Source organism: Panthera leo, chromosome A2, assembly GCF_018350215.1.
Source record: "Panthera leo isolate Ple1 chromosome A2, P.leo_Ple1_pat1.1, whole genome shotgun sequence".
Lineage (NCBI taxonomy): Eukaryota > Metazoa > Chordata > Mammalia > Carnivora > Felidae > Panthera > Panthera leo.
This window is the reverse complement of record NC_056680.1, coordinates 117,839,715-117,848,937: the sequence shown is the minus strand read 5'-3', so window position 1 is coordinate 117,848,937 and position 9,223 is coordinate 117,839,715. Positions and strand designations below refer to the sequence as shown.

At 39.6% G+C, this 9,223-nt stretch overlaps 1 pseudogene; it reads left to right on the top strand.

The window, feature by feature from the left end:
* The first annotated feature begins 267 nt into the window (after nucleotides 1–267).
* LOC122213198 lies at nucleotides 268–1,014 on the top strand (annotated as a pseudogene).
* Nucleotides 1,015–9,223: the final 8,209 nt, after the last annotated feature.

Here is a 9,223-nt window from a genome sequence, read left to right as displayed (position 1 = left end):
TCGGTTAAGTGTCCAACTTTGGCTCAGGTCATGATCTCACTGTTCCTGAGTTTGAGCCCTGCATCGGGCTCTGTGCTGACAGCTCAGAGCCTGGAGCCTGTTTCTGTGACTCCTTCTCTTTCTCTGCTCCTCCCCCGCTCACACTCGGTCTCTGTCTCTCTCTTTCAAGAGTAAATAAACATAAAATAAAATAAAATAAAATAATCCATATTCTCTCTTTTTTTTTTTTTTTTTTGTAGCACATTGGAAGAGGCCAACTGCTTCAGGATGAAACTGAACATCTCTTTCCCAGCTACTGGCTGCAAGGAACTCACTGAAGTGGACAATGACCATAAACTTCCTACCCTTTATGAGAAGTGTATAGGCACAAAAGTGGCTGCCGATGCTCTGGGTGAAGAATGGACCATTTGGTCATATGGTCCAAATCACCGAAGGAATGACAACCAAGGCTTCCCCATGAAGCAGGTGTCTTGACCCATGGCCATGTCCACCTGCTGCTGAGTAAGGGGCATTCCTCTTATAGACTAATGAGGACTTGAAAAAGAAAACACAGATCTGTTTGGGGTTACATTGGGGATGCCAAGCTGAGTGTTCTCAGCTTGGTCATTGTAAAGAAAGGAAATAAGGATATTCCTGGACTCACTGATATTACCTTGATATTACCTGATATTACTCACGATGTACCTTGTTGTCTGTGGTCCAGAATCCACAGACTTTCAGTCTCTTTAAAGAAGATGATGTCTGCCAGGATGTTGTAAGAAAGTTTCTACACAAGGAAAGTAAGAAATGTAGAACAAAGCACCCAAGATTCAGCATCTTGTTACTCTACATGCCTTGCAACATAAACATGGGTATACTGCTCTGGAGAAACAGCATACTCAGAAAAATAAGGAAAAGGTTGCAGAATATGCTAACCTTTTGGCCAAGAGAAGGAAGGAGGCCAAAGAAAAAAGCCAGGAACAGATTGCCAAGAGACAGGGGCTGTCCTCTCTGAAGCTTCTACTTTTTTTTTAAAATTTTTTAATGTTTATTTATTTTTGAGACAGAGGGAGACAGAGCATGAGTCGGGGAGGGGCAGAGAGAGAGGGAGACACAGAATCCCAAACAGGCTCCAGGCTCTGAGCTGTCAGCACAGAGCCCGATGCGGGGCTCGAACCCACGAACCGCGAGATCATGACCTGAGCCAAAGTCGGACGCTCAACCGACTGAGCCACCCAGGTGCCCAGAAGCTTCTACTTCTTTTTTTTTTTTTAATTTTTTTTTTAATGTTTATTTATTTTTGAGACAGAGAGAGACAGAGCATGAATGGGGGAGGGTCAGAGAGAGGGAGACACAGAATCTGAAACAGGCTCCAGGCTCTGAGCTGTCAGCACAGAGCCCGACGCGGGGCTCGAACTCACGGACCGCGAGATCATGACCTGAGCCGAAGTTGGCCGCTTAACCGACTAAGCCACCCAGGCGCCCCGTGAAGCTTCTACTTCTAAGTTGAGTCCAGTCAAAGCTGAGATTTTCTAAGAATAACAAATAAATAAGAATCAGACATTAAAAAAAAAAACATATTCAGTGTTGAAAACTTGAAAATACAGATGAGCAAAAAGGAAAACATTTATTGAATGATTTTTATTTTTTCTTTATTTTTATATTATAAATTTTCGATAACAAATATACATTACTTCTTAAGGAAAAAAAGTATTGATCATGCTTCTCATCTTTCCTCAGCTTCACCTGAGTCACAGGTTTTCAAGAAAGAAAATCAGTTGGTGTTAATGGCTGAAAACAGCTTGGTCTGAAAACCTCATCCATTTCAGCTGAGGCTTTCTGTAACTTCTATTTTATCCTAGGACAGGCAATAGCATGAAGTCTACAGAGGCACAAAAGCCACGGTGAAGAAGGAGAACTCCGAGGTCAAGTAGGACCAAAGATCCCAGAAACCACACTGCTGCAAGCTAGTCTTGGAGCAGAGCTTACAAGGGGTGAATTGAGATGGGACTTGAACTCTCTGGTGCCAGGATGAGTGCTAGTCATGCTTGCCAAAGATGTTGCCCTCTACCACAGAAATAAACGAGGCAAAACTTCAAATATGGCTGCCTGGTCCAGGTTGGTAAGGGAGGGCTCCAATCTCTGACTAGAGAACAGAATGAGCCCCATTTACAGGGAATCTGGGGTTCCATACAAAGTAACTAAGTGGGGCAGAGCACAATGAACCAGAACCCCATCACACGGGTTGGGAAGGCATGGGAGTGGTGTGTGGGTTACACTGGTACCCAGAGCTTGCCCTAGACCACTGGATACGGGACTTGGTTGGCTATGAAGACAATTATCCAATCATTAATTCATTCAATAAGTATTTATTGAGCTTCTAACAAGTATCAGGCTCTGTGCTAGGCGTCAAGGACACACAGTGAAAATGCACAGGTATAAAAGAGGAAGATAGATATGAAGCCAACGTGGGACGTGGGAATCGCACAAATAAACACAGCAACGGAGCACAGCAATTGCTCCAAACATGAATCACGATGCTCTAGAGTATACCAAGGGTATAAATTTTAGATTGGGAAGGGGTCACCAAGAAAGACTTTCTTAAAAAGCGATATTTAAGCTAAGACTCAAAGCCTGAGCAGGAGTTAGGCTGGTAAAGATTGGAAGGCAGCTATGCTCACCACTATACCACCAACGCTTTGCGAGTAGAGATTGGAAGGGAAAGCATGCCACACAGAAAAAGCAGCTTGGGTGAGAAGTCTTAGGACATGCATGGTAAGCAAGAACATACACAAGAGCCCCCAAACCAGCTAAGGATGGTTATACCAACCACCCAACCCTGGCTTACAGAAACCAGAGTTAGCTCCAAACCCCACTGGAGAGTAGGGGCTGTGACCTGAAGGGTAAGCTTTAGCCTGGTTACATTAATGGCTCCAGCCATGAGGAGCTGAGGTCAGAGGCACATTATGACTTTTGTGGACCCCATGCACTTTTGCTTTGTGGGCTGTCCTTCCATTAAAAATATATATTAAAAATTATATTTTATGAATGAATTAGTATAAAGATGAATACAATCCATGCTGGAATATATTCACTTTTTTCTTCTGATTAAAAAAAAAATTTTAAACATTTTTGTGGGCCTCTAAAAGTACCACGGGCCCTAGGCACTGTGCCTGCTATACTTACTGGATAAATTGGTCCTGGCTAAGGAAGGTGGAGGTAAAAGAAACAAGATGGACCTGACCCATCAACCCAAAGAAGTAAATATAATGAAATTTCTAGAAGCTCTCCAAGGATGTTGGGAGATACTGGGAGGTTCTTAGAAGTCTTCGTTTGACCTTCATTTGACAAATAACAAATAATCTTATCACATATTAGTGATATCCACTTACACTTCTGTAGTGCTTTTTGCATTTGTAAAGTATGTCTTCCCTCGACCTTTCATTTGAGTAAGTACGGTATGGATTATTTACCTACTCACTGGGCCAGACAAGGTTAAAGCAAGTGGTCAGTTACCTACGTCTCCCTGGGAGTCAAAGTGGTATCTGGCAAGACTGTGGGCTTTGAAGTCAAGTTAGATCTGGCTTTACTATTCTTCATCTACCAAGTCATGGTTGTGTGACCTTGGGCAAGTTGCTTAACCTCGCTGAACCTCAATTTCCTCCACTTAAGGAAGAATATTCACAATCACCTCAAAATATCATTGTAGGGCTTACATGAAATAAGAGACCTCAGGCATCACTACAAATCAAAAATAGTTTAGGAATGTTTTATGGCTATTTGTTAAAGCTTCCTGAAGAAGGTTGGAACTTAGGATACTATCAAAACCACAGTATCTCTTGCTTACAGGGAGCAGCTAGATAGGGTGCATGTGTGTGTGCACATGCACCTGTACACATATAAGTTTTAGAGGAAAGACAAATAAAGAAGAGGAATAAAGCTGGAATTGAAAATCTGTGTCAGCCAGTGTCCCTGTGAGACCTGAGGTATAGACAGTTGGGGACTGGCTGCATGAGCTGACCCCCTCAAGTGCTGGCCAGATTGGAAATGGGTTTGGATTTCTTATAATCTTTGGAGGCTTTTGATGGTTGCAGATGAAAATGACTTCTGAACTTCTCCAAGTAGATTTCATGAAGTATATCTGGTAAATTACCAATAAAACTTAACTGAGTTCATCTCACGTCGGGATACTGTTAAAGCTGCTGTCATAAAACTCTCCTGATGAAAGAGTTTCTTATTGATTGCAATCATTATTGTCTCAGCCCGCCCAGCAAAAAGCAAATATGCATTACACCCCTTGAGAAAACACATTTCAGAACCACACCAATTTTATGAGAAAAGCCTAAGAGATGAAAGCATTTATTCAAAGTCCCATTGTGATTTTTCAGAAGGCCTATATCAACCAAGAAGGTCTCTATAATCCAGAAGATTCCAGAGCAGCATGCTGCTGTGGTGCATGCCTGGCCCAATCCATGTGGTCTGACTAGAAAGATATTCCCAAATTCAAGCAGACTAATTTGCTATTTTATACTATATTAACATTTCACATCTGTTAATTCAGCACAGCAACTATTGATCTGAAAATAAAATCAGTTCTTGCTTTCATATAACAAAGAAGAATTGCAGTTTATAATGAAGGAAATGCTCATACTTGATTGCATAATAGAAATCATTATGTTTCCATATTACAAAGGTACCTAATTAGCAAAGATTTTCATTTTCCCCTGATTGGGGCGGGTGGGCCATCACTATTGTAAGCACATAAGCTGTCCCTTAGGTGCATCAAAATTTGCATCTTGCAAATTCCTTTTGAAACAAGGCCTTAGAATGAAACAAAATATAGATTTGGTATGAGGTTTTGAAGAAGAGAGGGTACAGCAATCTGTTAAGTGACAATTGTGTTCCTCAGAAATCAACCAGGGAATTCTTCAGTTTCCCTGGATCTTCTCGACAATTTTTTACTCTGTCTGCATAAGAACATTCTTTAAATAATAAATAAGATGTTTTATATTTACTGTTCTGGAAGTCTTTACAGATCATCAAAAATTTAAGGTATACTATATATAATCCCAGAAGTTATGGTATAATTCAATTTGGAAATTAAATAATTTTTTAAATAAATAATAACATCCAGTTCTCATGCAAGTGTGGAAAAATTGGTACTCTCATGCATTGCTGGTTGCATGGCATCACCCATATGGAAAACAACACAATAATGTGTATCATTAACTGTACAAATGTTTAATATTCTTTGACTCAATAATCTGCCTTCTGGAACTCAATTCTATTACATCAGCCCCAAACAGGGCATAGGTGAAGATGGCCTGTGATATATCATTTACAGAGGTAAAAACTAAAAGTGGCCTAAGTGTAAATAATTAAAGCACAGGAAAAAATTCAGATGGTTTACCTGGCAACACTTGAGAGTTGTCAGAAAGACCTCTTACTTCATCAGCTAAGATAGTCTAAAACCTTACCAAATAAGATTAGAAGCTTTGTATCTATGAGTTTCCTATTCAAATGCAGTTCTTTATGAAAACAGAAAACAAATAGCAAGATGAGAAACATAAATCCAGCTAACTCAATAATTATATTAAATGTTAATGAACTAAACATTCCAATTAAAAGATAGAGACTAGCAGACTTGATTTTTTAAAAAATGACTCAATGACTCAACTATATACTGTTTACAGAAGACAGAGTTTAAATGTAAGGACCCAAAGAAGTTGAAAGTAAAAGGATGCAAAAAGATATTACAATGCAAATGCTAACCAAAAGAGAGTGGTGTGGCTATAAAATCAGACAAAGTAGACTCCAAGACAAGGAATATTACCAGAGATAAAGAGAAATATTTTATAATGATAAGAGGCAATTCATTAGAAAGATGTAGCATCCTAAATTTGTATGTGCTTATTAACGTAAACCTCAAAATACAGAATGCAAAATTGATAGAATTAAAAGGAGAAATAAATCCAAAATCATAAAGGAATAATTTTAGTCTTCGAGTCATAAATATATCACTGTTTAGCTCAGAATCATTTCTGAGATGGCTTATAACCTAGCCCTCAAGAAGTGGGTCACAGGGAAAGTCTCCTTTGATTCTGTGAGAAGGTAAAGGACAGGCTTTAGATTGATATGGCAATGGGAAAGATTGGTGGGGAGTTAGAGCAACAGGATAGTTCTAGGGTCTATAGGATAGAAAGTAAAAAAGGTGAACAGATTACAAAGAAGGGGTGGTGGGAAAATATAAATGGAACCAGAAAAAATATGATCTCAGTTTGAACACTATTTCAACCCTTAATGAGCAATCCTGGACGAATTTATAAATCTCTCTAATATTCTGACACCTATAAAAATGAAGAAAATAATACCTACTTATGTTTAATGTGGAAGTTAAACACACATGTGGTAAGTGCTGCAAAACAGTGTCTTTCCTTTCTCAAAGTTTCCTGATAGTGACTCTTGTACTCAAGGTTTCTGCAAAGAACCAGGAAATGAACAGGACAAGGATCCCAGGATCCAAATCATTATGGAAGAAAGAAAAATAATTTACCTAGTCCCAAGAAGGTACAGAAACCTTCAAAACAACCAGCGTCTAGGAGTATCTCTTGGGTGCTATTTCCTTTGACAAAGTGAAAATAGTTCCATGCTAGTCTTTAGTCTCTGTCATAAGAGATGTGCTAGTCATCTCCCTTCCTGTCTGCAGGCATATGCTATCTCAAGGAATTAAAACTGTCTCAAGAAATTTACTAAAATTTTAATTACCCAGGCTTTTGGCAGCCACCAGTTCACTGATTGACTTCCAGACAGAACAGGACCTCATAAAGGATTTCTTCAGAAGTTATATCCTTTTCTTCAAAATCTCCAGACAAGGCTGAATTCCTCCCTCCTTTCTTGTAAGTGCCTTTTATAGTCTCCTTTCTTATAATCAGAGAGTCCTTCCTGTCTTATCATATTCCTTAATATCTATGAAAAAGAAGACAGAGTTATAGTTGCAACATGCTATAGGGTATCAGAGGAGGGAGAGCCTTTCTATGCTTTGGGACACCAGGAAAAACTTAAACAAGTGTCATTTATTCATGGCCTTAAAGAATGGGCAGGGTTTTGAACCACATTGGAAGGGTATTGGAAATGAATCAAAGGCTGGATAGGGAAATGTGGAACCTGCTGGGGAGGAAGAGATGATGGTCAGAGCAATGGGGAAACAGAGGGAGGAGACAGAGATGAAAATGTGACACCATATTATGGAGAGCCCATCACACCAGAAAGAAGATTGATGGCTTTATTTGGTAGGTAATGAAAAGCAATGGAGGGTTTTGCTGATATATGTAGTCAGAGCTAAATTTTAGGAAGATTAATCTAGCAGAGAGATTTGAGGGGTTGGATGAAAGTAAGGATAAGAGATGAAAGATGGGTTAGGAAGTCCTTTCAACCATTTGGATAAAAGTTTCCCAAGAGCCCAAATGTCAATGAAAGCAATGGAAATGAAGACGAGGGGGAGAGTGTAAAGCCTTGAAGGTAGAAAGCATTTTAACTCATCTTTACATTCAGAACCTGGCTCTCAATAACTATTTTTTGAACTAGAGTTGTTATTACCTACAAGATTTAACAATAAAGAGGTGAAACAGAAAGATGAACTCAAAGAGATAATGTAAAAAAGAGAAAAAGAAAGAGACAGAGAGAGAAAAGTAACGATAATAATTATAGAGAGCTCTGTCTCAAGACTCAAAGTCTCTGACTCAGGCTCTTAAAATCACAACTTGCTAAAAAACTCTAAACACATGTTCAACTGATGGTAGATCAATCACGCTGTATCTTTGTGTCTAAGGAATATCATATTTGCTTGATCCTATTACCCCAAGAGAGAGAGCATATGGATCAAATACAAGGAAATCCAAGGAAGTGTATTTGAGCTTATTGTCCCTACAGTCAATGTTGTTGAGAATCTACTATGTACCAAGCACTGTAATACGCACTTTATGTGAATTACCTTATTTAATGTTTTCAAATACCCTGTGAAGTAGATGCTACAATCCCCTTTTAACAGACTAGGAAATTGAGGTTTAGTTAAGACACAAAGGCAGGATTTGTACATGGGCAATTTGATTCCAAAGTGTAGATTGTCTTCCCAGCACACCGTGCCATCTTCTAGGGGGGAAAAATGCATGAAAACTGAAATCCAAAAGGACAGGTAGGTGCTCAGCGAGGGATGTTCTTCTGTAATTTGTTTTTTTAAAAAAATGTCAAGTTGTCAGAGAAGCGACTCTTATCTTTTCTAGCACTGTTTTTCCAAGTCAGTGCTTTCTCTTCAGAAGTTCTGCTCTGAGAAGGTATGACCATGGCCTGAGTTTGGTGCACGAGTGCCCACACTGCCACCCAGAAGCCTTTGGGACAGGGCAGCTGTGTATCAATTTGGGCTTTTGTTGCAAGCAACAGAAGCGAATTGGCAAAATTAACAAGGGAATAAGGGAATTTAATGGAAAAATCTAGAAAGGCTGAAAGAGTAGGACTAGAGGCTCTAACTAAGGATAGTCTCCTCAGGGCACCTCTGATGGAAGGAATTAATAGCCACGATCTTTATCTTACAGGCTCCGATGAAGATTCAGAATCCCAAGAAAGAAGAGCTTCTTGGCCAGGCTTAGGTCACTGTGACCACTGCTTAACCAGAGGATGACAAGATAGTCTCATGCAACTGCACACAGGAGAGTGGGATCCCCAAAAGAGAATCTGGTTACCAAAAAAAGAGAGGAATGGGTGCTGGGCAGACAAAAAGAGTAGGTGCCCATTACATACTGGGAAGCAAGAATTTCCTGAGCTGCAGACGTGCCACGGTATATGCATGAGTCTGGTAGTACTTCACAGGGACCTGAAAAAGTGACTCTCCCCACTGTTCCTCCAGCAGCTCTAGATTTAGTTATAATCATATGTTACAGTCTCATTAGGCAAGTAGCACGTGAAATCAACTAGGAACATTTCATTTTAAACTTTGCTGATTTTTCAAATTTGCTTTGCATTCTTGGTAATGATTTCTTGCTCTATTTTTATGCCTCCTCAGATAAAGTACTATCTCATACATGATGTTAGCCCCATTAGACATGAAGTAAGCATTATTTATGATTACAATCAGGGTTATGAAGCATTAAAATAGGACAGAAAATGATTTCAACAGGCCTTTTCAAAAGCCTTGAAAGCCGGGGCTTAATTTGTCAGACTTTTACTTTCTTCATACCCTGGGGTAGTGAGG